Genomic DNA, 26,683 nt, shown 5'->3' on the forward strand with positions numbered 1-26,683 from the left:
TTCACCCTGACTGCACTGTTTTAGAAGATTTGTTGTAGGACCTGAGGCATGCCCAGTACATCTGCTAAATAACCTGGAATGTGCCTGTGTTTGCAGATGTCTTTAAATGACACCCCTCACCATTCACCAATCTCTTGATCATTCAGTGGTGTTCTACTGCATTCCTTTAAATTCCTGCTGCTTTTATGCATATTCTTGAAAAAGGAACCCCCTTAGCACAGTACACTGACCAGGCACTGTCTGGCACTGTGCAGAAGAGGCGGTCTGCTGTCTGATTCCGGGGGTGGGTGAGAGCTCCTCTATGTACTTTGCAGGGGGTCCACACAAATTTCGCTATGCCACTGCTTCCGTCATTGCTTTTCAGATTCTATTCAGTCCAGTTTAACTAGAGAAGTTGTGAGTTACCTCGCACATCCCTCTCCAAGTCTACGAAGTCACTCACATAGTTCTACCTGAGTGCCAGCTTAGTGGGGTTCTTGCTCTCCCTCCTTTTCCCCACACAACCTTTTACAAATGGCATTACGGATTTGTTTGGTTTTGATGCTGTAAACTATTGGGTTCAGAGCTGGCGGTACCACAAGAAAGACTCCGACCATGAGGATGAGCAGCAGTCTTCACCCCTTCTGCACGTACCTGTGGGCCAAGGTCAAACAGATCACTGGGATATAAAATAGAAGGACCACGCAGAGGGGGCTCGCGCAGTTGTTTAGAGCCTTCAGGTGTCCAGCTTCATGTACTCGACTCAAGACATTCCTTAGGATCATCATGTAGGAAAACAGGATGAAAACCGAGTCCAGTGGCTAGGTGCCCAGTATTACCACCAAGCCATATTTATTGTTGATGGTGGTATCTGCACAAGCAAGCCTGATCACATCCGGGTGGTAGCAGAAGGCGTGGGAGAGAGCAGTGTTGTCACAATAAGAAAGCCTTTTCAGCAAACAGGTCGCAGGTAAAACAATGAGCCCTCCTCGGATTACAGAAACAAGTCCTATTTTTGATTTTAGTGGGTGCAATATTGATGTATATCGCAGAGGGTTACACATGGCAACATAGCGGTCAAAAGCCATGGGCAGTAAAATGGAAGATTCCATGACACATAGTGTATGAATGAAGAACAATTGGATCAGGCAGGCATTAAAATGTATTCTTCTGTAGTCAAAGCAGAACACGCTAAGCACTGTGGGTAATGTAGAGAGAGCCAGACACAGATCTGTGGCTGCAAGCATTGAAAGTAAAAGATGCATAGGCTCTCTGAGCTGGCTATCTGTTTGCATGATGATCAAAATTAGGCCATTTCCCATGATAGAGACCAGATACACTGGGATAAGGAGGAGAGAAATCCAACTGTTTATAAGATGTTTCCCAGGAAAGCCGATCAGGGAGACTGATATTGCTGATGTTGATGGTGGCCATGATGGACTTGTAAGTTACAATAAGGTGGCCTATAATTGAAAAAATAAAGGTATAGTGAGTCAAAGCAATCTGTAACTTCAAATATACAAATATAGCAAAAGTCATGGAAAGTCTTGCTGTGGCTGCTATTTCTATACAGTTGACCAAGCAAATATTCTGGTAACTGGGTCTAACTTCAGAGGGTTGCGAAGTAGGGCCCAACAAGGGCTAGAGGAGGCAAGAACTCCAAACATTTACAGGCATCAAATGCAATATGCATAATTTAATTGTGTTTAGTTAATTATGTTAGTGCTGAAAGCTATTTTTGACAAATTAATATTAAAGTAGGTGGTTTATAGCTTTCAATTTAGGCCTGTTCCATGACAGATGACCCACTTCTGCTGAGTTTGCCGCTTCTATGTTACTCTTAGTCCATGTTGCATTTCCCTTCTGGACAATGCTCTACTCCCTCAACTCTTAACTTCTAAAACGTATAGGCACCAGGGCCCAAAGTGTCTGTAAAGTGCATCTATAAGGATGCAACTGCAGCTTGCACAAACTGCTGCCACTGCTGCAAAATTTCCGGACCTATGGCCTGTGGATACACAGCTATTATACTTTTTATTTAATTTGCATTGCTAAACTAATGCGTTCTGCTGAAAATATGCAAAGAGTGTGAACATTTCGTAAACTGTCATAAAAAAATTCTGGTGTTAAGAATTAGGCATCAGTGCACAGGAATGACGGGTACCGGCACAAATCAAGGTCTGTTGTCACTGCTCCACCTCTTTTTTTCCATGACCCTGCTACATGCTACTGTCATTTTAAAAGATTTTAAAGAATCCATACTCAACTTAACATGTGATTTTGTGGATGTTTTCCAGTTTTAATTCATACCATTCCATATTGGCAAAATATCTGCTGTGCTCTGTACTTTTTTGAGGTAGAGTGAACCTTGGTAGCCAAAGTAAGCCTTAGGGGGTAGATGTACTAGTACATCATTCAATGCAGCACGTGAAAGGGACGCAGCAGGGCAGCACCAGATCTACAAAAATATTGTGCTGCTGCTCTCTTCCCTAGCCAGGTTGCAAAATCAGGCTGCCTAACATCACACACCCACACGTGCATAATAGTGCAAAGGTGTCTGTGTGATATCTAGCATAGGTTGTGTAATGGAAGGGTAATACTCCAGTCCAAAATACAAGGCCAAGACCGGCTTTAAATTTTCCCACTTTGTATGTGTGCTGTACAGTGCAGCATATATGAAGCCAGAGAGGCATAGAGAAATAGAAAAAAAATCTAATTTTAAAAAGATGCCTGAAAGAGGTAATATTATTTAGTGCAAAGTCCTGTCTACTATTTTACTAGATAGGTTTTTGAGTCAGAATCAATGAATGGTTGTATGAAACATGTAGCAATGTCATACACAAATCATAGTTTAGTTCCAAGATGCTTATTACTTGCATACAGAACACCCATGTACCACCCATTGGTTAATCAGTTAAGGTTAAAACAACACAAAACAGCACAAGCACTACTTTGCATTCCTTTTGGGCTACTTTCCAGCACACATGAAGTTTTGCACTGGAAAGTAAATCGCAAATCAAAACTGTGCTCTTTTTTGCATAATTTTGTGTGATACTAATATTGTACTAGTCCTAAATCATTATGACACTGCTTTTGCAATGCTTTGCTACAACACTTGGTGATTCTAGCCACATTTGTAAGACCATGTGTTTTATTCTTGTAATCGTAGAAAGAGGCAGGACCCAAAAGTGGTAGGGACAAAAGATGTCATCACCAACACAAACCGCACACTCTCTCTCCATCTCTCTGTGGTGAAAGTCTTTAAAAATGTTGGGTATTTTACAAAAATATTATGTTTTATCTCACTTCCACATTCCACTCCCTTTCCTCTGCCACTTAAGCCCCCCAGTCATAATATGGCACTCAGCCCGTGACATTAGCGGCGGTCCGATCACCACCGTGAACCTGTCAGTCATCAGACTGCAAGGTTTAGGTGACAGCGTGATTGTTGGGGAACTTGAGGCTCACACCACCCAATCTTACTGACCAAGCTACACCCCAGTTAGAATGTATGCTGGAATAGTTTGGAAAGATCCACTTTTTTGCTCAAAAAGACAATTTATTGTCATTGATTACATATTAATTTATTACAGGGTTTTATTACCTCAGTGACTTTAAGGTTGCCTGTAAAGATAAGATTTACCACAGTAAGCATACAGGGCACAAGGAAATCCTCCCAAGTTTACTTGTAGCACCTCAGACTTTGAGAGCTAGGCTCTTAATCTCCATTATTTGAAGAGGTGTCCATGAAACTGTGGCACATCAGCACAGACATCATTCAAACTGAGATTAAAATCTCATTTTGAGTTAGAATGTATTTACAAATCGTGAGAATGAGACTGTCTTGGAAATGTTTCAAGACAGTAACATGCTAAGGCCAAGACAATAGACCATATGATAGATGAAGTGGTTTAGAGAAACTAGGTGGAGATGTAAGAACTCTCTATCCAGTATATGAAACACATTTTTCCTCAAATAGAAATACAGCAATATATGAGTGTCAAATGTAATGCTGATTCGACTCCTGAGCTGCCACTACCTCTGATTTCATCCATATGTGCACTTTTTAGAATAGTTGGTCCTATTTGAACAACCCTGATACTTTTGGAAACTTATTGAATATATCAGGGCAACCCTTATATACCTTACTGAACCTTGTGGATACCGTAAATCCCATGACACGCATACAGTAATATAAATTATATGAAACAAGAGAATTCCTATTGTTAATTCACAAAACAATTTAAGTTTAAAAATCTGTCAATCTTCTACTAAAGTCTGTGAGGCAATGTCTAAACAAACCTTTCAAGAGATCAGTTCTCTGATATGCCTAGCTCAATGTTTATTTTCCAAGCATTTAAACTTCCAGAATACTCTTTACATTTGGTTGTCTTCAGCAATTCACAGGAGGATGAATTCCACTACTATGAATCATGAATACATCAATGATCCTGCCATCATCAACATAGCATCTTGATTGCTTAGCAAGGATGCCATGTAACATGAGGGAAATTAAACCCAGTAAGCCAGGCCATAATCAAACAAGCACAGGATTTTTTTAACTTTTAGTTCCCCGGCAGAATGTCATTGCACATCACACATTTGCAGTCTTCTGCCAGACAGTGCCTGCCCTCTGCAAACACTGCCAGCCTACCCTCAATTATATCAGATTTGGAGCATGCACCTGGTGAAATGCCACACTGTCTCTGAGCCCCTTTGGTGAACGAACAATTGGGACTACTTGCTCGCAGTAGCAATGTGGGGGCAGCGTGGGAAGGGAGTGAGAGAGAAACATCAAACTGGAGTTCAGTCTTTGTTTTCTTTTGTAAAGCTGGCAGGGAAACAGATAAAATTATTGCTCCAACATGCAGGGAGAAGCATTTCTTGCTGGTCCTGGCATGTAGAGGCAATAATAATTCCAAGGTGGAATTTCAGATCCTCCCATGATCTTTAAGAGTCACAAAATTGTGGCCTCTTCTTGCATAAATAAGCAGGTGAGGATCCAGTCCGGCACAGATGCTTATGCATCATTTCTAGATTAGAGCCCAAACTCTTCTGTGCTGACTGTGATGAGCGGGATCTTTCCAGTGCTCTCCTGATGAGACCAGAACCCAGCCTTTGAATTACTATGAGTATGCAGATGTGCAACATGACCTCAAACCTCCGGCCATTTGGCTCACCTCCCATAGGCTAGTGGTATGCATCAGTTGTACCATCTTTTTTCAACTTGATGGATTGCTTACCAAAAAGCCCCTCAAGCGCTCCTAATGCATCGGAATATGAGCACATCTCCAAAAAACAAAGAAGCACTTACTTCATATAATTAAGAGGAAGTACCTTTGTTTAGTGGAGATCAACTTAATGTTGTCTCGCTGTCTTCTGTATGTAAGGATTCATGTTATCATATATTTGAGTAGGAAAATGCACAAGGAACATTCATATTGCCAAAATTACACCAGACACAGTCAATGGAGGCATTACCTTGTGGCCCTTTACTCAGTGGTAGAGTAGATGTGCACTGTATATTTATCCAACAAGGTAGCACTTACTAATTAGCCAGTAGAACGTACTCCAGTTGGGTAGACATTTTGCGCAAAGCAGATGAGGATCCATTCTGGCACCAATGCTCATTTGACAAAAATTAAACTTCTACTGGAAGTACTTACAAATATAAACATAGCAAGTGCTTGTCACTATACGGGCGATGAGGAATTACCTGATCTTTTCCCCAGAACTGAAAATGGTAGAAAATGCACCCTTTACAACCAAAACAGGAAGTCAGATGTGTTTGGATGAGACACAAGCCTCTCTGAGCATGTGCGAGTGGGAGAGGTGAGAGGCGGGGCCCAAGAACAAGAGGGAAGCAATCTGAAAGGAAAAAGCGAGCACGTGTCTCTCATCAATTTCAAATGACAGTCTGAAGAATACCAGCAGAGTCGAGCCTGAAAGGGATGCTGTTTGCCGAGGGTCCCAACCACGTCGAGGAGGCCATGGAGTGAAGTGCTTAAGAAGATCCTGCTAGGAAGCAGACCGAAATGCAAACACACACCATCAGAGTCTTTAATCCTGTCAGTCTCCTGGAGGAGCGTGGCTTTGTCAGGTTTGTTATTGCCTCCCGAATTGGAAAGGGAGGCAGGCAGAGAATGCTAAAGTCAGCAAACTAACCACGAGAAAAAGGAACAGTGTTTAACCATCTGCAGACTCTATAAAACACAGCCCTTGACATTTTCTTCTTATGTACTTTCATTGTTCTTTGCTTTTGGTTGGTTAATCGTGGTTGAACAACCTTTTATTGGAGAAGTGTGGCACAATAGTTAGAGCGGCAGACCCTGAAGCAGAGATCTGGCTTAAGACCAGCGTTCAAATCCTGCTTTGGCAGGTCTTGGGCTCAATTCCCTTGGACCAGATAATTCTCGCCTCGGTGCCTAATCTAATTAATGGGTCCCACTCTGCAACTCTGGGCAATATCTTGCTTAATCTCCACAACGGCCCCATCAGCGCTTGGATGCCTGGCTTCACCCTGGGGGTGCCCAGGAGTGGGCACCTCACAGGAAAAAGCCAGAAGGGGTTCCATAGCGGTATGAGTACAGCGCCTTGAGACCCTAACGGGTGAGTAGTGCGCTATACAAGTGCAAAATTTACATTTTTTTATCTACAAAGGGATTTGCACCCAACCCAATGACATCCACTTTTTGGGTATATTTCTTTTTTCTGCCAAGATCACATACTCACTATTAATTTCAAGATAGGTGATATAGGTGAACACAATAATATTAAAATTACCATACTGGGCGTTAATAGTGAAACATTACAGTCACTTACCTGACATATCTTTTTTGTTGAGGGTGCTGGTGAACGGGAGACCTGGAAGACCTAGAAGGAAAGAAGAAGAGGAAGAAAGATTTGCAATAAAGGAAACATAAAACAATGTCACCTTTTTGGTAAGAAAATAAAACATTTACACATTTCAATAACAAGTCCAGTATTTAATTTGTACAGTGTGCAACATGTAGTGGAGAAGGTGGGAAGCTGGACATTGATACAAATTGGACACCTTACTTTCACACTTGATACAAAAACAGCACAAACTAGAGTGGGCTATAGGATAGCAGAAGTTGTCAGCTATAGCTGACAACTGTTCTGGGATGCCCTATGAATACAATCCCAAATCTTACTGAATTAGTCCAAGAGGAATTATAAGTGACCACTGGATTAGCTACTCATAGGGGCACTACTACTGTGGGCCCTATGGTGAGGCTACAAAAACTTGCAACTAGGATAGGATTTGGATTAAGTTTTACCGAATTTTGATCAGAATAGTAGGGCTAGTTCATGGCCTCTGGAGCGTTGGCACTTTTATTTAGCCCCTTTGTTAACAGGTGAAGCTCAAGCTACCTATCAAATAGCCAACCCTAGGGGCAAAGCTACATATGAAGAAATAAAAAGCTCATTTAGGACAGAGTAGGATTGGATGAAAAGGCCTACAGATTAAGATTTCGAGAAGAGAGAGGAAAACCTGGAGATACCCCTAAGACTCTCTATTTTAAGTTGAAATCAGCTGCTGAAAATTCTGTAAGGCCTCAGGAACATAGTAAGGAGCAACGTATGCACAAAATCTGCTTAGAGCAGTTCTTAGAGGCATGACCTACTCCTACCTAAAAGTGGTTGCACCAGCATTCTGAACTCACCAGAGATTGAAAAGGGACCAAAATCCCCAATAAAGCAAGGAACTTATCATGGTGAAAATAAATCTTTCAAAACTGTGACTGAAACAAAATGAATCCCACAATCCAAACTTGAAAATAAACCCACTCTAGATCCACAATGTTTTGAATATTGGGAATGGGGCCACATAGCCAGTTTATGGAAGAATAAAAAACCTGCCGAAGAACCAATTGAAATATATTACGTCCGGGCTTCAACTTATTTCACTTAGGAAATCGGCCCATGTTTTTATATAAGTGTCCAAATTATTTAGAAATTGATTTCTCCCCTATTAAATTCACGGTGTAAACAATCTGTAGTATAGGATAGATTAATACTCCCTTCCCAGATAATCCCAAATAAATTTGTCAATATCCATAGGGGTTGTTAAGAGCTATCCAGTAGCTCGCCTTATTATCACCATAACAGCTCGTCAGGCGATAAAAGTAGAGGCAGGGGTTCTTCACTGTTTACTCGAGGCAACTATATTGGGGACTGCTAACCCTTACTTTCTAAATCTATTTAGAGAAATTAAAAAAGGAGACAATAAATAAAAAAGAAGAACAACCTATATCTCCCCAAGATGCATTATTAACTTCAGAGCCCTGAGTGATAGATCATCATTTTTTAGCCACCCAAATGAATGACAGCCTTCTCCAACCCATTTGGTAAAAGGCTAAATAGAATTAGACTTATCTGTATCAACATTTTCAGATTAGAAATGGATTTTTGTATTGCATAGCGGGACCTTCAGAACTACCCCAATTACTAGCTTCCAACAAATTTCAGAATCAAATCATGTTTTATGCCCATACCCAATTGTTGGCTATTGGCAGGACATTCAGGAGCAGAAGAAACAACCTGGGAAATTATTTTTAATTTTTGTTGGCCAGGCATTTGTGTTCATATAAAGAAATACTGTCAAGAATGTGAAATCTGTCAGCAAAAGGACCCTTATCGCCCACCTAAGGCTCCATTACAACCACTGCCGATCATAGATACCCCATTCAAAAGAACTGGTATGGACCTTAATGTTCCCCTTCCAAAACCAAGGTCATCAATACTCGCTTGTATTGGTTGATTATGCAATGAGATACCCTGAGGCATTTTCCATATGTAATCCAGATACTAAAACCATTGCACAACATCTAGTCAGAGTGTGTTCCAGAATAGTATTTTTAAAAGAAATACTCACTGATCAGGTCACTTTGTCTCAAAATTGATATGCCAAGTCTAAAAACAGTTAAACATCCGACATAGTGAAACACCAATGTATCATCCTCAAATGGATGGATTAGTGGAACAATATAATAGTTCTCTTAAACTTAAATTGAAAAAGATGTTGTCTGGTTAAGGGAAGAACTGGGACCAAATGCTTCCTTTAGCCCTTTTTGTTTTAAGGAGTCAAGTACAAATTATTTTAGGTTGTTCCCCTTTTGAGTTATTGTATGGAAGAAAACTTTGAACCCTTTAGAAATAACCTGGGTGGCGTGGGAAAAAGATTCCGAACAGGAAGCAGGTCATCAATTAGAATATACACAACAGTTAGAGACCTATATAGGGAAATTATGGGAGTTAGCCTGTAAGAATTTAGATAAAGATCACAAGAGGCAGGAATAAAACTATGAGAAGAGAAAGAAATGGAGACTATACCAGACCAGTGATTGGCTACTAGTTCTATTACCTACAACGGGATATAAAAAGAAATCCCATCCTGAGGCTCTATAAGCTTTAAGGGCCACAACCTCCCTAAAGCTAAAGAAACAGTAATAGAGGGGCTGTGCGGACCCCCTCTAAGCCCCAGGAACATCCACTTCCCTAGGGCTAAGTTAAAAATGAAGCAGGGGTCCACACGAACCTCCCCCACCCCCTAGGGCCCATCACCTACATGGATCTTTCTCTTTTTTTTTAGAAAAAATAGGAGGGGGGCTGGGTGGCCCCCCTCCCAGGAAGTTCTGAGCCCCAGAGACAACCACTTCTCTGGGGCGGCCTTTACAAATAGAAGGAGGGGTCCACTTCCTGTAGTCATACATGGCCCTGGGGCCCACCACCCCCCCAGGACTGGTTCCTGCTCTGTTCCGGGGAGCCCATCTCTGGGACAGAGCTGTTTGCTTTTGTTTTGCAGGAGCTTTGACAACTGGAAGCAGAGTTTTCAAATCTTTCCCTGCCTGCAGTGATGCGGGCAGGGATAGAGATGAAACTATTGCTCTTGCACACAGGGGGCTTCATTTCCAGCAGCTCCTTGTGTGACATAGCAATGCTGTCTCCTGTGAGAGTGGAGAGCTGACTCGGACCCCAGGGGCCTTGTTGCTCCCTCTGTGATCCCGATCATGCGCACTGGGTGCCAAAAGGCACCCAGTAGACACGGCAAGGCCAGGTGAATGGGGTCACTGGGGAGGGGGTCCACACAGCTTTCCTTCCTGATTGAGTGTGTTTTCTCGGCCATTTAATTTAGAAAAATGATCTGAAATTCTTTGTGGAGGTGAATGCATTGTTGATCTGTTGAAGCACCATCTGTATGTGACTGTGACGAACGTGTTCTTTCTTGTCCTCTCCTGGTGAGAGCAGAGTCCATGGGCCTCCTTTTAGATTGTTATGCATGTGCAAATGTGCAAATCAGCTGGATGATCCACCCAATTGGCCATGCACCATCCACCTTTGTAGTAGGCAAACGTCTTCCAACCTTTGCCAGGAGAATGGACAGCTTACCAAAGGGCCTCTCCAGTGCATTTCCTGATGATTTTGGCGGTACGTTCTTAGATCTGAGGAACATGAGGACACCTCCACAAAACAAAGAAGCACTTACATCATATATATAACAGGAAGGACCCTGGTTTGGTGGAGATTTACATCTTTGTAATCTCATTGGCCTCTCTATAGGAGGATTCATTTTATCACATATTTCTGGATAAAGATGCACCAAGAACAATCATATTGCCACAACGCAGACCAGGTCACTGGTGATATTTTCTTGTGCTCCATTACGCGGCTGTAGTGTAGAATACATACTGGACATTTACCGAAGGATGCAGAAAGAGCTCCACTTGTGTAGATTTTGTGTGCAAAACTGAAGACTCTTGTTGGATAAAAAGGCAGGTGAGTTTCCTTTGAGGCCGAAACACTCATACAGCTACTGACACACCTACACAAACATTCACACAGCCACTCACAGACACTCTCAGACACTCACTCAGACAATCATGCACCCATTCACAGAACCACTCAGACATTCACGCACCCCCTCACTTACCCACGCAGAGAATCATGCACCCACTCAAAAGAATGTGGTGCTCACTCTAAAGCACAATCAGAAACTCTTGCACTTACTCACAGATTTACTCAGTGACTCATGCACCCACTAATGGACACATTAAGAGACTCACGCACATACTTACTTACACACTCATCTGCCCAATCACAAGCCCACTCAGACAATCACATACCTACTCACAGACCCAATAAGATGGTTATGCATCAACTCACAGACCTAATCAAGGAGTTGTGCATTGACTTACACATCAACTCAGAGGCTCATGCACCCACTCATAGACTCACTCAGAGGCCCACATACCCAATGACAGACCCACTGAGGTACTCATGAGCACACCCACAGACCAACTGAGAGTCTTATGCATTAGGGATGGGGGTTATAAGGGGTTGGCCACAAGGGTTACTGGGCATACTGTTATAGTTGATTAGTTGATGTCTTTAACTCTTGATGTCCAAGTGATTGGTTACTATGGATCCTGCTTAACTGGGCCAAGTACTGCTTCTGCACTTGACTCTCAAGGGTAGTTCTGGTCAAATGGTCAATGCTCCCTCAGGTTGGCAGATGTATATATTAGTCACTGAACACAACTCATAACTTAGAGTGTAAACAGTATGAAAAATACATCAATGTCCAGCCACATGCTTGGCTTTGTAAGAAAAAGTAGTATTTTATTTCTAATTCTAAATACGCAAAGAAATACAACATTTAAGAGCAAAAACACAACCTACCTTGAGGCCGTGGCTCGTGTAATTGTCAGGAAGATCCCTGTCCCACCCTTCTTTCTGTAACGTGTGCATGGTTATTCCCCATTCAATGGTGGCCACATCTACAGAATGCTCACTATTAGGCCCTTCCCTGTAGCTATGTTAAAAACTGAAATGATGGCCCTGTACTTCACTCTAGCAGTAGGCTGGGACATGACATGAAGGGGTCAACAATGATTTCAACCTCACTTTTACAGGTGTATCCACGTAAAAGTAGTTTGTCTAGTTGGAAAGAAACACTCCCTGAAACAAGCATGCAGCAAACTGAACAAAAGTGACTTAGAGTACCAAATGGACACACAAAGAGGTCAATTTAGATGTTGCAGAGAGGGACGACACCAACAAAGTGGTCCTCTCACATGATTTAATGCGGGCGGACTATAGGTTTAGATATGGCACTGATGAAAGGCTATTGGAGAAATGGCTATATGTTCATCAGACCCATTAGGATGGGCAGACATACAGCCATTTTTTAACTGTCCGTCACCGCCAGGCAAACCCTGAGGGGGAGGAACAGTAAAAAAAAAAATATGAATTTCTGGTTCAGTTTTTTTTATAAAGATGGGAACACCATAAAGAAGGTTCCTGACAAAGTATTAGAAATGACCATTGCTCCGGAGGAGAACTGGGCCTACCGCTGATATCTGAACTGACCATTAAATTAAATTGTCAGTTGCACAAAGCCAGTAAAGGATGAGGTGTTTACTATATCCTGTAAATATTAGTACTCTGGCAGGTGATATTTACTGGATGTGGAAAGTGCTTCATATTCTGAGCTTTCTATAGACAATGCAGAAAATGTGGAATTGCATTTGCAGTCAGTGTGCTCGGTGTGTTGATGCATTTATTTGACACTTTCCAGAGAAACATTTTAGTACGTCTGAGCTGCCAAGGTTTATAAATGCAAAATTCACAGAATGATAGCTATCCCATGACTCGGAATTCCATTAAACCTCTGTGCAAATGCCTGTTGGGCCAGGAATCGGAATTTACATCTCATACCTTCATTATTCGGAGCTTGAAATATTTTCTGTCCTCCAAACATATGCAACTGCACACTTCAGAACTAAACACAGGAGGAAAGAAGACAATTATGCATATCAAAATTTAACATGCTTAATTTACATAAGAAGATAATAAAATAGGATCCAATTGGGCACATGAATGCAATGACAATAATGCTAAAAGTGAATATTTGTACAATATTCAGTTCTTCTGCTATAGGTTCAGGGGCAGTAGGAGAAAATGTATGCACATAATTTGGTAGGACTCACAAGCTTCAGGGAAATTACAAATTTCATGATAACTAGCATCCATAGTGTTCTCTGAGTAAAGGTTACAGGGTGTTTAAAACTTACTTTGAAGCAACGGAACAGAATGATATGCGCAGATATCCACGAAGTAGTAAACCTAAAACAAACACAGAAGTTGGAAGAGGAACCCCATGGTTTCAGGAACAATGGGCCAGATATATCAAACAATTTTGCATTCGCAAATGGTGCGAATCGCAGAATTTGACCGTTTGCGAATGCAAAAACGTGGTCTGTGATACGTGAAAGGCATTCGCAGACCAAAAATAAGGAATTGTATTGTATTGTATTGTATTGTAATCGTATTTATATAGCGCTTACTACCCCTGACGAGGCGTCGAAGCGCTTTTCGATGAGTAGCACGCTACTCCGGAACCCAACAAGAATTAGTGATGGATTAGTATCTGTAAATATGAGTACAGTTTTAGTATTATTAGGAGTTAATTTGAGCCATGGATATGAGAGTTTGTTAGTTAGATTGACTGGAGTAATGGAGGGGTGGAGGAGGAAAGAAATCCAGAAGTGTTAATTGGGAGTATATCCTTCATTTACTCAACCCAAAGGCTTGGGATGAATAAAGGGGGACGGAGGGGGAAGAGTATGTGGAAGGGTTAGGGAGAGCATAGTAGCAGGATGAGATGAATGCAGGAGAATTTAGTAGGGTTGTGTGGGAGGTCACAGAGGTAGAGTGAGGTTTGGTGAGTTAGATGTGGAGGTGGAGGGAAGAGCTTAGGCAGAGATATTTAGGAGATGAAAGTGGTAGAAGGGATGAGTCAGAGTGAGCATGGAGGATAGTTTGATAGAGACATGATATAAGAGTGATGAGTAGATAAGTGTGATAAGATGAGAGCAGGAATTCATAGATATCTAGTATATAACAACCCAAAAAACCAGGAGCCATGCAATGATCCACGAACATGCCAAGCACAGAAACAACATACACTCATATATATATATACACACACATACATATACATATATATATATATATATATATATATATATATATATACACACACACATACACACACACATGAATACACATATGCACATACAATAAATAATTAGAATCATGGGTAAAAAATACTTAGACAGGTTTAAAGAGTGTGTGTGTATTTTATTGTTATGACAGTAGCAATACATATTTTCCAAAGAAACTATAAATAAATAGAAATATACAAATAATCTGAAAAAATATTTATCCACATAGACATATGCAGTTCATAGTTGTTTGAAAAAGGTGGTTATGAAGGAAAGAGCCAACTCTTGAGTAGTTTTCTGAAGACAAGAAAGTTATCTGTGGCTCTTATAGTTGGGGGTAATGAATTCCATAGTTTGGCTGCTTGGACGGAGAAGGATGTACCACCTATAGTCTATTTCTTGTATGGTGGTGTTCTAAGGGTGGGTGCCAGTCTTGAGCGGAGGGTTCTTTGTTGGATGTATATGTAATTTTCTTTCTGATAAAAAGAGGTCCTGTTCCATGTATAGCTTTGTGGGTGATACAAAGCAGCTTGAAAGTGCATAGTCTGGCAACGGGTAACCAGTGTAGTGCTCTCAAGGCAGGGGAGATGTGGGCTTGCGGCTTTATATGTAGTAGTAGTCTGGCTGCGGAATTCTGGATACGTTGTAGTTTTTTCATAACAGATAGAGATGATCCATGGTAGAGGCTATTGGCATAATCCAGTTTGGATAGTACAAGCGAGATGGTAGCTTGCACCTTGTGTGGAAATACGAGGTGGGGGAAGATGCGTCGTAAAGTCTTTAAGGTGATGAAGCTTGTGCGTGCTAATTTGTCTACTTGGGCCTTCATAGTTAGCTTGGAATCCATGGTGATTCCTAGGTTTTTCACTTCCTTGGATAATTGAGGAGGTGTTCCGAGATCGTCAGGCCAGACGCACAGAGGGTCATAATGTTTCCAGTCACCACATATGAGTATTTCTGTTTTGGAGGTATTTAGTTTGAGATGGCTCTAGGTCATCCACTGATCAACGGCTCTGAGGCAACTGAAGATTTGTGAGTTTTCAATGTTTTTGGGGTCTTCTAATTTAAGTAGTATTTGTGTGTCATCTGCATAGTTGTAGCATGTGAGATGGAAATCATTGATCAGTTCTGGTAAAGATATCATGTAGATGTTGAAAAGCAAAGGTGAGATGATTGACCCTTGGGGGACCCCTGCTTTTGTGAGGTAGGGTTCGGACGAGAAGGGGGGCAAGTGGATGATATTCGCTCTTTTTTGGAGATAGGAAGTAATCCAGTCGAGAGCAATCCCTTGTATGCCGGCTTCGTGGAGTCTGAGTTAGGCTGTCATGGTCAACCGTATCAAAGGCAGCTGAGAGGTCCAAGAAAAGTAGTGCAGCAACTCCATTTCGGTCGACTGTGTTTTTAAGATCGTCCCAGATGGCCATGAGTGCTGATTCAGTGCTTCTTCCTGGGCGGAATACAGTTTGGAAGTTTGAAAGTATAGAATTGTCTTCAGTGAATTGTGACATCTGGGCGAATGCTGCTCTTTCTATCAATTTGCCCAGGAAAGGTCCATTTGTGATTGTTCTGTAGTTGTTGGGGTCTTGCGGTCTAGGTTTGTTTTCTTTAATAATGGTCGTATGTATGCCTCTTTCAGGTCTCCAGGAAAACATAACCCTGCCGCTTAACATGTGGGGAGTGCCTAAACCCCCTCTAGTGACGCTCACAATATTGTCTGGAGACAGCTGCACTGTCAGACCAGACCATAAAGAGCACCCCAAAATGGAGGAAGCTGTGGACTGAGTAAAGGGGAGGATCCATAGTACCACCCCCTTAAGAGCAGGCAGGTTACTGCCTGCTAAGTTAATCACGGAGCAGCTTTACAGCAGCCAGTTTCACTTGAATGCACTTCCGTGGGGTAGCTCATTTTCCTTGTCTGCGCCTTGTTTGTAAACAAGATTATACCACATGATCCTTGCGGACAAGCCCTACTGTATAAGTGGGGAAAAGGTCAACATGTTTAAGAAACTATAGAGCATCACTGTCCCCTCCCTATAACTATTGATCACTCACCCCAAGCCTAATTTTACTATGATCTCCAAAATAACCTTTCCTAAACTTAGCTTCAGTGCCCCCACCCTGAACTTCGGTTTACTGTGATCTCCCAAACTGCCCTACTAAATGCATCTCTCTATTGACTCATCCCAACCCTCATTTTACCATGAACTGCCTAACCTCTTTCTACAGACTCTTCCCCCTCTTTACTCATCCCATACCTTCTGAGTTTCAAATCGCCACTCTGGATTCTTCCCTCTACCCCTCCATTTTTCAATGAACACTCGTCCTCTGCTCAAATTAACTCTTACCTCCATATAATACTAAACTAGTTTCCCTATACTAATTCACCCATAATCTGAGTTTAGGAGTAGTGTGCTACTCACTGTAGGAATCGTGTAGAAAAATAAATTACAGTGCAGTCCAGTGGACCCCCAAAGATGTGCAGAAATAGAGCTCTAGACCAGTGGTTCCCAACCTTTTGGCATCTGTGGACCCCCATTTTATCATTACTGGATTCTGGGGACCCCCACTAAATCATTAATTGAACCTGGGAACCCCCTACTGAGTCATTACTGAGAGCTGAAGACCTAATATTTTATTAAATTTTCTAAGCAGTCACGGACCCCCAGGGGTCCCTGGACCACCGGTTGGTAACCACTGCTCTAGACCAATTTGTTGTAGAGCGGACGAGTAGCTATCAAGAAGTTGTTAGGCACTTATCAACAGAGGTAATCAACGACACATGCTCAAAGAATAAGTGGGACCAATTTAGAATACCAGTTGCTTTTATGTATGCTTTGAACAAAACAGTTATGAAGTTAAGCAATTCTCTAATTAAAGATACTGTGCTTAAGAAAATAGGTGATTTCTCACAGCATTGGGCACCCAACGTATTTCAGCAGAGACTGCTTCTAAAAACTGTCTGCGAGCTCTGGCCTTGTCTTCTGAGACAGGCCGGTAGAGTTGGGGACCAAGTAAGTGGGTGTCAGTCTATGTTGGTGACTGGTCTGGCCCAATCCCTTCCATGCAAGTCAGAGAAATTAAAAGAAGTGTCCCTTTCAGCCTGTCCACACTAGGTTTACATAATTTCCCTGCCAGTACCAACGTCAAAAGTAAGGTATGGAATGTGTGTGTGGGTGGATAACGCCACCATCATTTGGAGGCATGGTCACATTGAAAGGCAGTAGGGACTTTGAAGCTTCCCACCCAGGAATGTCCATCCTTGGAGAAGCCACACCCCTGCCCAGAGCAAGCCTGGGGAACTCATAAAGACTACTGTCTAGCACATGTACTCAAATGGCTTCATTCTTTAAATGCCATGTGTTGGAATCGACAGACATAGCAGGGGTATATCTGCTCCTGCAGGTACGCCCCTACATGCAATATAAAAGTACCCTGTTCCTTAGGGTTGAAGACCTGCCAGAGGGGTGGCTTACATATATTAAGTGTATTGTAAAAGGACATAGCACACACGCTGTGTGCCATGTCATGTTTTCAGTTTGGGTCTGCACCAAGACATCAAGCCTGCAAAAGCAGCATTCAGTGCACTTAGGTGAGAGGGGCCCTGCGATTTTTTGCAAAGCAACATGGTTTTGCGTGTCACATTTTGCATCTCGCAATTTCCGACTTGTAATACCGAATCACAATTAGCAGTTTGCAAATTGCGAGTCGGAATAGCGACTCACAAATACCCATTCCGTATTTGAAGTCGGAAATTGCAAGACGCTAAATGCGACTCGCAAAACCATGTCGCAATTCGATGCATCAAAAATTCACAAATTGCTAATTTTCGCAGAATGGCCTTTTGCACATGCAAATTACCACTGAGTAAAACCAGGTGGTAACCAGGTGCAACCTATATAAAGAGGCCCAGAATGCCTCAGACTCTTTTCCACAATGGCTGCACTCTACGTCATGGCAAGGAGAATGAGGATCTTGGCAGGTTTGAGGAGAGGGAGGAGGAGACAGGAGCGCATTTTCAGAGTGTGCATTACCCATTTTTGACCAGACTGAGGAGGAGATATAAATACAGGTTGAACTCAGCCATGATACTTGACCTGATAGCTGAGCTACAACCCATACTGCAGCACACAGCACATAGGACAAATAGCATACCCACCCATGTGCAGGTATTATGTTCCCTGCACCTACTTGCCTCAAGGAGCTATCAAGGGGTCATTGCAGCAGCTGGAGGAGTATCACAGAGTGCTCTCTCTAGATTTTTTACCAGTAAATCAGATTCCCCCACACCCCACAGGAAATACAGCAGACTAAAATAGATTTCTACCAGATAGCACAGTTCCCCCACGTCTTAGGTGCCATAGATGGGACACATGTTGCAATCTGTCCACCATCGGCCACAGAGTATGTGTATATCAACCGTAATTACCAACATTCAATTAATATACAGGTGATATGCAATGCCTCCTACATCATAACTGATCTCATGGCCAGGTACCCAGGGAGCACCCAGGGAGCACACATGATTCAATCATCATTTGCCACAGTGGGATTCACACAAGACTGCTAGCTGGGGAGTTTGGTAAAGGATATCTACTAAGTATTGTCCCTCTGTACATTGGTGCATTGATGGCGTTGTGACGTTAAATGGCTCACTTACTCATTATACCCTCTGTTCCTTCCAGGAGACAGTGCCTACGCAGTGCGCACCTACATGATGACACCCTACCTAAATCCTACAACACCAGCGCAACGGACATACAATTCAGCACACAGGGCAACCCGCAATGTGGTTGAGCGCACCTTTAGCCTTGAAGAGTCGCTTCCGGTGCATCCACAAAAGTGGAGGGGCACTACAGTACAGCCCAGACACGACCTGTAGAATAGTGACCACATGTGCGATCCTGCACAATATAGCTACCACCAGGGGCATACCTGTGGAAATATCTGATCCAGACTCTGATGAGGATGATGATACCATACCCCCCCTACAGCCAGCAGAGAGGACCAGCAGTGCAGCAGAGGGCAGGCAAAGGCGTGCAGACATCACGCACAACCATTTCAGATGTAAGTAATAACAACACAACTTCACTGACGTGTACTGGTAGTTAGTACCTTTAATACCTTAACGTCAGGTAACATAAGTGTCACTAGCACAAAAATTAAACACGTGTCATTAAATAAGCATTAACAGTGTCTCACTATTTATTCATAGTTCACTGTAAAACAAAAAAAAGCAGACAGTCCCCTGTGGCCATTACAGTCACTTTTTACAGCCATGCAAGCCACTCGAGTACACAGTGGCCTCACCGGCACCTCTGGTATCTGCCTTAGTGGCAGTGCTGTGCCTGGCACTGCGACGCCTAGGATCTGTAGTGGGCACTGCTACGCTGCTGAGGCTAGATGAGTCCTCAGTCTCCTCTAGTCCAAATTCACTGGGTGTAGCAGAGCGGTTACCCAGCATAGTATCCAGCACATTCGTTATCTGGACCAGTCCCTGGGCTACATCCCTACTGCTCTGTGCTGCCTCCACCTGTGCGGCCACAGCACGCCGCGGTATGAGGGCCGTAGATGTTGCAAGGTGATTGACTGATCTACAGAATCCACTAAACATGCCCATGAATTGCCTCTCATGCCTGCAGTGGCTGACTCTGTCATGCCTTAGCACTGTGCAGAGTTCCCTCACTGCATTGGTCAGCTACCTGGTGTTCTCGGAATCTGTGATCTGTCCCTCACGCAGCTTTGAAATATTTGAATTAATGCACTCCATGTTAGCATTATGTGCCTGCATCTGCCTATGCATTGCCGTAATCTTCTTATTTTGCAGGTGCTGCAGTTTCAGCATAGAAGATTCCGGGCCACGAAGACTGATGGGCCCTCTCCTGCTTCCACATGCTGTGTGCCTGCATACTGAGGCCTCCTGCGGGGTGTTGAGTGACGCTGGGGCTGGGACTCCTGCATTATGGTGGATCTGCCGTCTGGGGATGGAGTGTGGCCGTCATCCCGCATGTCATCTGAGTCCTAGCCCAATTCAGGGAGCGGTACAGCCTTTGCCCTGCATCTGATAGGCGCAATATTCACTGGCTCACTGGTGTTGGAGTCTGATGGAGGCTGGGTTTCAGCATCCCCCACAACGGCACATGCTGATGCTCCTGGGCCTGGGCCATCTGCAAAGACAATGTGCAGCATGTCATTTATGTATGTATCACCAAAGGTTCAACAATGGTCATAAATATAAAGTTACATCATATCACTATGTGCTGGGTGTCGCTCTATTTAATTACATTAAAAGTGTTACTTTCAGCTCTGGGTTGTGGACTACTACTCCCATAAGGCATTGTTGTGCTGATTCTAAGATGTGGCATGGACTACTTATCACAATGCTTTGCACTAATTGCTAATTCCTAAGGGGCATTTGTACATACACATATGGGGTTACATTTCAATATTGCACTTACCTTTACTGGTGCTTGGTGTGCCGGATGTGTCTATCTCAGTGACCCCACTGACAGCTTCTGGGAGGAGTGTCGACTCCACCAGGTCTTCCATGGGGGTGGAGGGTGTCTCGGTGGATGGTCCACCTCCTTTGCTCCTTGCCTCCTGTAGTATTCTGGCCACCCTCTCCTTGGCATGGGAACGGAGGTCGTACCACCTCCTTTTGATCTCCTCTACTGAGCGGTGCACAACCCCCACAGTGCAGATTTTTGTTTGTATGCGCGCCCAGAGTTTTCACGTCTCACTCTCAAGGACCTGGAGTGAGCTCTTCCTGAACAGCCGGTCATGGCTCCTCACCAGCTCCTCAGTGAGCACCTCCAGTTCCTGCTCAGTGAACTTCAGTTTTCTTTTCCTCTCTCCCGTCTCCTTTCAATTTGTAGAGTTGTCCATGCTGATGTGCAGTCCTGCCTTGTTCACAGACTTGCTCCCTGTGGCTGGGCTGTGTCTCTCTCACTGCTCCTTTGAATGTGCCACCTGCAAACTGCCTGGGATGACTCTCTTCCTGCTTGTGATGTGATCAGGCTCTGCCAGGTGTGCGTTCTCTCAATTTGCGATTTTCAATTAACGAATCGCAATTTTGGGGTGATTCGGTATTTGGGCCTCGCAAATTGCAATAGCGATTTTTAAGAAATCGCTAATTCCGAATCGCAATTATGTTACATTGCACATTGTGACTCAGAAATAGCGATTTCTTAAAAATTGCTATTTGTGATTCGCAAAGGGGTTTGTTCACACATCTCGCCCAATGTGTTCTATCTGTAGCAACCTTGACCGATCAAGATGGCCCTTGATTAGCCCCCAGGAAAGTATATATAACGATAGACCAGTGAGAGAAGAGATATAGGGAGCTCAGGAACACATGAGCTAGACATGAGATTATTTTTCTACCACCTTACCTCTATCCCACTCCCCTTTTCCCCACATCATAACTCACTTGCAGCAGATCACAGGCTTGCGGTTTAGAATTAGAAGAAGGTCACAGGAAGCGTAACACCTGGGGAGGAAGCTTCTACTAAGGTTTACTAAACTCTCCACTGTGGCATGGCATCCTTATGGATAAACATGTTGGGGTACCACATGTAGAAGAATGAAAATCACAACGGCGCCTACTTTCCCTAATAAATCCCCTCCACATTCCCACACATAAAAAAGTGATAGTTCCTATGAAAATTCACTAATTGTTTATTTACTTTTTGTAATAATGAAACCAGCATACAGGCTTTGAGGTAATGTCTATGCCAGGAAACTTGAACTCAATAACCTAACAAAGAATGTTTCACAGTAATGACAAGATGAAATATCAGTTGCAATTAACAATGTTTGAGGCAGGCTTGCATTAGTAACCATTTGAGGCTGAGTTTAATATAACAAGAATATCAAACAGCTCCAACAGAATGATCAAATCATCCAGAGTGATACCAATGACTACAGCAACCAGGCTTCAAGAGAATGACTGCATCAGGCAGGATTCTTAGGTGTTGAGATATAGAATAAATTCCACACAAGATCGGTTAGTAAAAGTGGGCTAGGTTTGAGGTTAGCAATTTTGGGCATCATGTAAACCCCCAGTCTTACATACATACATGCTCATAAAATCGAGACCCCTCTCATACACTACAATCACAGATTCCTTAGGCATATCTTTCAACACATATGTGCCCAACACAATCAAACTGACAGATTATCCACGAAGATAATACACAATCATCCTTCACATATCATCTATATACATCTCCCCACACTTAACCACTCCCACATTTTGATGTTCTGTGCAAACACCGAGACCCTCATTACAACCTTGGCGGTCTGTGATAAAGTGGCAGTAACACCGCCAACAGGCTGGGGGTAATTACAGCCAAATTATGACCATGGCGGTGATATCTCCGATAGACAGCCAATGTACCACACCGAAACAACAGGCACCACAGCGGTATCCACCTACAGCCAGGCGCAAGACAAAGTACCGCCCACCATATTTTGACTCACCAAACTGTCACCTTTTCCAGGGCAGTACCAATGGCATCAAAAGCCTGGCAGAAACACATCACAGAAGTGAAGGGACTCACCATTGGAGATACATGGAAGAACCATGCCGCCATGAACCAGAACTGCAAGACTTTCCAATGATCTTCTACGTTATGCTCCACCTGGAACACCAAAGCCGGTAAAGACGACGACGGTGAGTACAGACGCCTAGCACACAAGGGAGGGTGGGAGAAAAACGAGAGTGAGACACACACGAACAACACACACCCAGCATACACACGCCATACACACAACCATATGCATTACAAAAACAATTTGACCACAAAAATCTGCAGAATAAAGCAAAGGCAACAAGTATTTACGAAAATGATTGTAATCAGTCCAACAATAAAATTAAAAATCATATTTACACATTAAACATATCTGTACACATGTATAAAAAAGGGACACTCCCCAGTTAATAGTTTATTGGGCCCACATGGCCACAGGGCACAGTCCAAGTCCCCACTTGAATCCTGCACCAATCCAGAGAGAACAGTGCATGGGCATCAGTTGGCAAATGGGGGGCACCTCAGCCGGATGCGGGAACAAGCCCACTGGTTCTGGAGGGTGCAACATGCCCATTGCTGTTTGTCCTGGAGAGTGCAAGGCCACAGTCTCTCGAGTGGGTGACTTGCCCACTGGTTCTGGACGGGGCAACATGCCCATTGCTCGTTGTCCTGGGGAGTGCAAGGCCACAGTCACTCAGGTGGGTGACTTGCCCACTGATTCTGTAGGGGTCAACATGTCCAGTGCTCTTTGTCCTGGGGAGTGCAAGACCACAGTCTCTCGAGTGGGTAACATTCCCACTATATCTGCAGGGGGCAACATGCCCATTGCTCTTTGTCCTGGGGAGTGCAATTCCAAAGTCTCTTGGGTGGGTATCTTGCCCACAGGTTCTGGTGGGGGCAGGCCGCACAGCAGCCCTTGGAGGCTGGACTATATGGCATCCGCCGGCGGTGACGGCTGCACTGTGGTGGTGTTTGTGGGAGGCTCAGGCTCAGCCCCTGCACCCTTCAATGGCTGCACTGTTGTGGTTGCTGTGGGAGGCTCCTGCTCAGCCCCTGCATCCTCCGATGGCTGCACTGTTGTGGTGGTTGTGGGAGGCTCATGGTCAGCCCCTGTGTTGTAAGTGAGTAGCGATTAGATTAAGCATTAGCAGATGACATCTTGTATTTAGCAACTATTGTGAACATTTTGCGGAATTCATTTTGTATTCATGGCAGCCATTTTATCTGTCATGTGCTCGCCATGTGCTCTGTCCTACCTTTCTGTTACCTACTCTTGAAAATCTGTCTAGTGACAAGTTATATTTAGCATCTCCCACTTTCGCACATGCCCAGTAAGATCTTCTGCTGTTAGTAATCAGTAACAGACAGTAATGTGTCAACTAGTCCTTGAAAACTGTTAGCCCCTCCTACCTGTCAACTGTGCATTTCCATATGACCTTATATGTATGTAAGTCTTGCTTCTATAATTGTACCACCTTCTTTTAGCCCCTGGTATAAAAGGACCATGCTCTCTTAGCTCAGTGTGCTGCTTCAAACATTACCGAAGGGTGCTGTTTGAACTGTAGTACCACCTCATGAGGTTTAATAAACTTTGGTGGTCATTCTGACCCTGGCGGTCTTTGACCGCCAGGGCGGAGGACCGCGGGAGCACCGCCGACAGGCCGGCGGTGCTCCAATGGGGATTCCGACCGCGGCGGTAAAGCCGCGGTCGGACCGGCACCACTGGCGGGGTCCCGCCAGTGTACCGCCGCCCCATTGAATCCTCCGCGGCGGCGCAGCTTGCTGCACCGCCGCGGGGATTCCGACCCCCCCTACCGCCATCCAGATCCCGGCGGTCGGACCGCCGGGATCCGGATGGCGGTAGGGGGGGTCACGGGGCCCCTGGGGGCCCCTGCAGTGCCCATGCCACTGGCATGGGCATTGCAGGGGCCCCCGTAAGAGGGCCCCTACATGTATTTCACTGTCTGCTGCGCAGACAGTGAAATACGCGACGGGTGCAACTGCACCCGTCGCACAGCTTCCACTCCGCCGGCTCGATTCCGAGCCGGCTTCATCGTGGAAGCCTCTTTCCCGCTGGGCTGGCTGGCGGTCTGAAGGCGACCGCCCGCCAGCCCAGCGGGAAAGTCAGAATTACCGCCGCGGTCTTTCGACCGCGGAACGGTAACCTGACGGCGGGACTTTGGCGGGCGGCCTCCGCCGCCCGCCAAGGTCAGAATGAGGGCCTTTGTCTTTTATTTCAGTTTCGTTGCCAACTTCTTCCTATATGATCTGAGGACTTTGTGCAGAGAAGGGCGAATCCCTTGCACTAGTAGGCCTTGCTGAGGCTTACTTTGATAAATTGGCGCCCGAACAGGGACTTATCAGCGACTTGGACGCCTGACGGATTGGTTGCGATGAAGGATTGGGATCTCGCTGCAGACGATCAATGCCTGAGGAGACCCGAGTCTTGGCAACCATGGCGTTTTTCCCTTCTTTCTGATTTGACCATCCAGGTGGCTCCGGTCCTCGACTAAGATCCTTTTTGTTCATTCGTCATGCAGTGACCATTTGGTCGATTTTAGAACTTGGCAGTTGGAACCTGGACGCCCTGTTACAGCACTTGCTGTGGGTTTTGATGCCTTTGTTTTGTAATGAAGTTTGGCACCACTTACTGTGGCTCTTGTGTTTTGGGTGACTAGTCAATTTGTGTCCTTTGAATTGATATATAAATTGCAATTTATATAGGCAGGTAATGAGGAGAATTTTCTCCAATTTAATTTTAATTTGAACAGCACCTTAAGTGCTACTTTGATTATAATATTGCATATTCCGCACTATTTTTGGCATGCCTGTTTTTAGCACACTTCCTAGGATGTGTTGCTTTTGTAATGGTACAAATTTGAGACTGGAAGAATCGCAACCGGCACCCCCAGAGGTGACGCCCAATAGAGATATGTATGTTAAACATGGTCTTTCTTCTATAATGTACAGCACATTATGGAATAAATACACTCCTGCGAATCCTGAGTTAACGTTGGCCTATGCATGGGTCATTTGATTTGCGAAAGATTGAATATGTGGAACAATGTATGTGTAAGCGAAGGTCTAGGCAAGATATGTTTGACTGTGTACGAATGTGGGAGAAAGAAGTGCGTGGACGAGTGAAGCATTCGCAAGCCTTGCTTGAGAAAGAGCAGCGGAAGAATGTATATGTGAAAGGATTGAAAATGAGAAAGAAAGAAATAAATGACTTAAAGGAACTAGAAGAGAAAGAACATAAATTACAGGTAACTGGCCAATACACTGTTAGGCAACCTCTCTATCCTATCCTTAATAAACCACACAATGATTTTTTGTTACTAGATCGCCCTCCAACTCCGTATGTCGTTCCTTCTGCCACTCATGAGTTAGCTGAGGTCTCCGGTTCGGAGCAACAGAAGATACGAGACAGTCGCTCTATGTTGCCTGCTGACCGTGCGTCTGAGCTTAGATCTATTTCTCGTAAAGCAATTCGTAGCGTTGTCTCTGCTTCTGAACTTTTAGACAACATGAAAGGGTGGACGGAAAAAGGAGCAGCTATATTTTACTGAGGCATTTGGCACAGAGGTTATTGAACTATTTCGGAAATATTCTGATGAGTTAGAGCCCGATGATGTAGCAGCTGATCATAAGCAAATGCGTGATGGTCTTTTTGTTTTCTCCCAGGTGGCTGATGCAATCAGGCGTTTGGTGAAATTATGTGTTGTGGCAGTCCGTTTGCAAGAGGAGAAAAGGGCTGTGGACGTAGTTGCATGGAGATCTCAGACCGGCGGGGTGCAAGCTTCCATCTTCGGAACAGATAAGACTATGATAGTTCACGCGAAACCAATGCGGGAGGCTGCGCCTTTGTATGTTTCCACCTAAAGGATTGGGTACAAGTGATGATAAAACTTCTGTTGATGCTAAGGGTTCTTTTATTTATAATTGGATGTATACTCCTTGGAACAGGGCAGATGTAATGGCACTTAAAACAGCATTACCTGACCCGCGGAAAAATCCAGCCGCCTTTTATGAGGAAGTTGAGGGAGCAATTAGTTCTTGTACTATGACTTTGGCTGACATTGATTTATTTTTCGGATTAATATTACCGCCAGATATGTGGGGAACTGTTCGTAAATTTGATGATTG

General features: G+C 44.0%; 1 pseudogene; it reads right to left on the minus strand.

Annotated features, from left to right (window-relative positions):
- Positions 1 to 464: 464 nt before the first annotated feature.
- LOC138249429 (olfactory receptor 51G2-like) lies at positions 465 to 25,066 on the minus strand (annotated as a pseudogene).
- Positions 25,067 to 26,683: the final 1,617 nt, after the last annotated feature.

The sequence above is a fragment of the Pleurodeles waltl genome, chromosome 8 (genome assembly GCF_031143425.1).
Source record: "Pleurodeles waltl isolate 20211129_DDA chromosome 8, aPleWal1.hap1.20221129, whole genome shotgun sequence".
In the NCBI taxonomy this organism is placed as follows: domain Eukaryota; kingdom Metazoa; phylum Chordata; class Amphibia; order Caudata; family Salamandridae; genus Pleurodeles; species Pleurodeles waltl.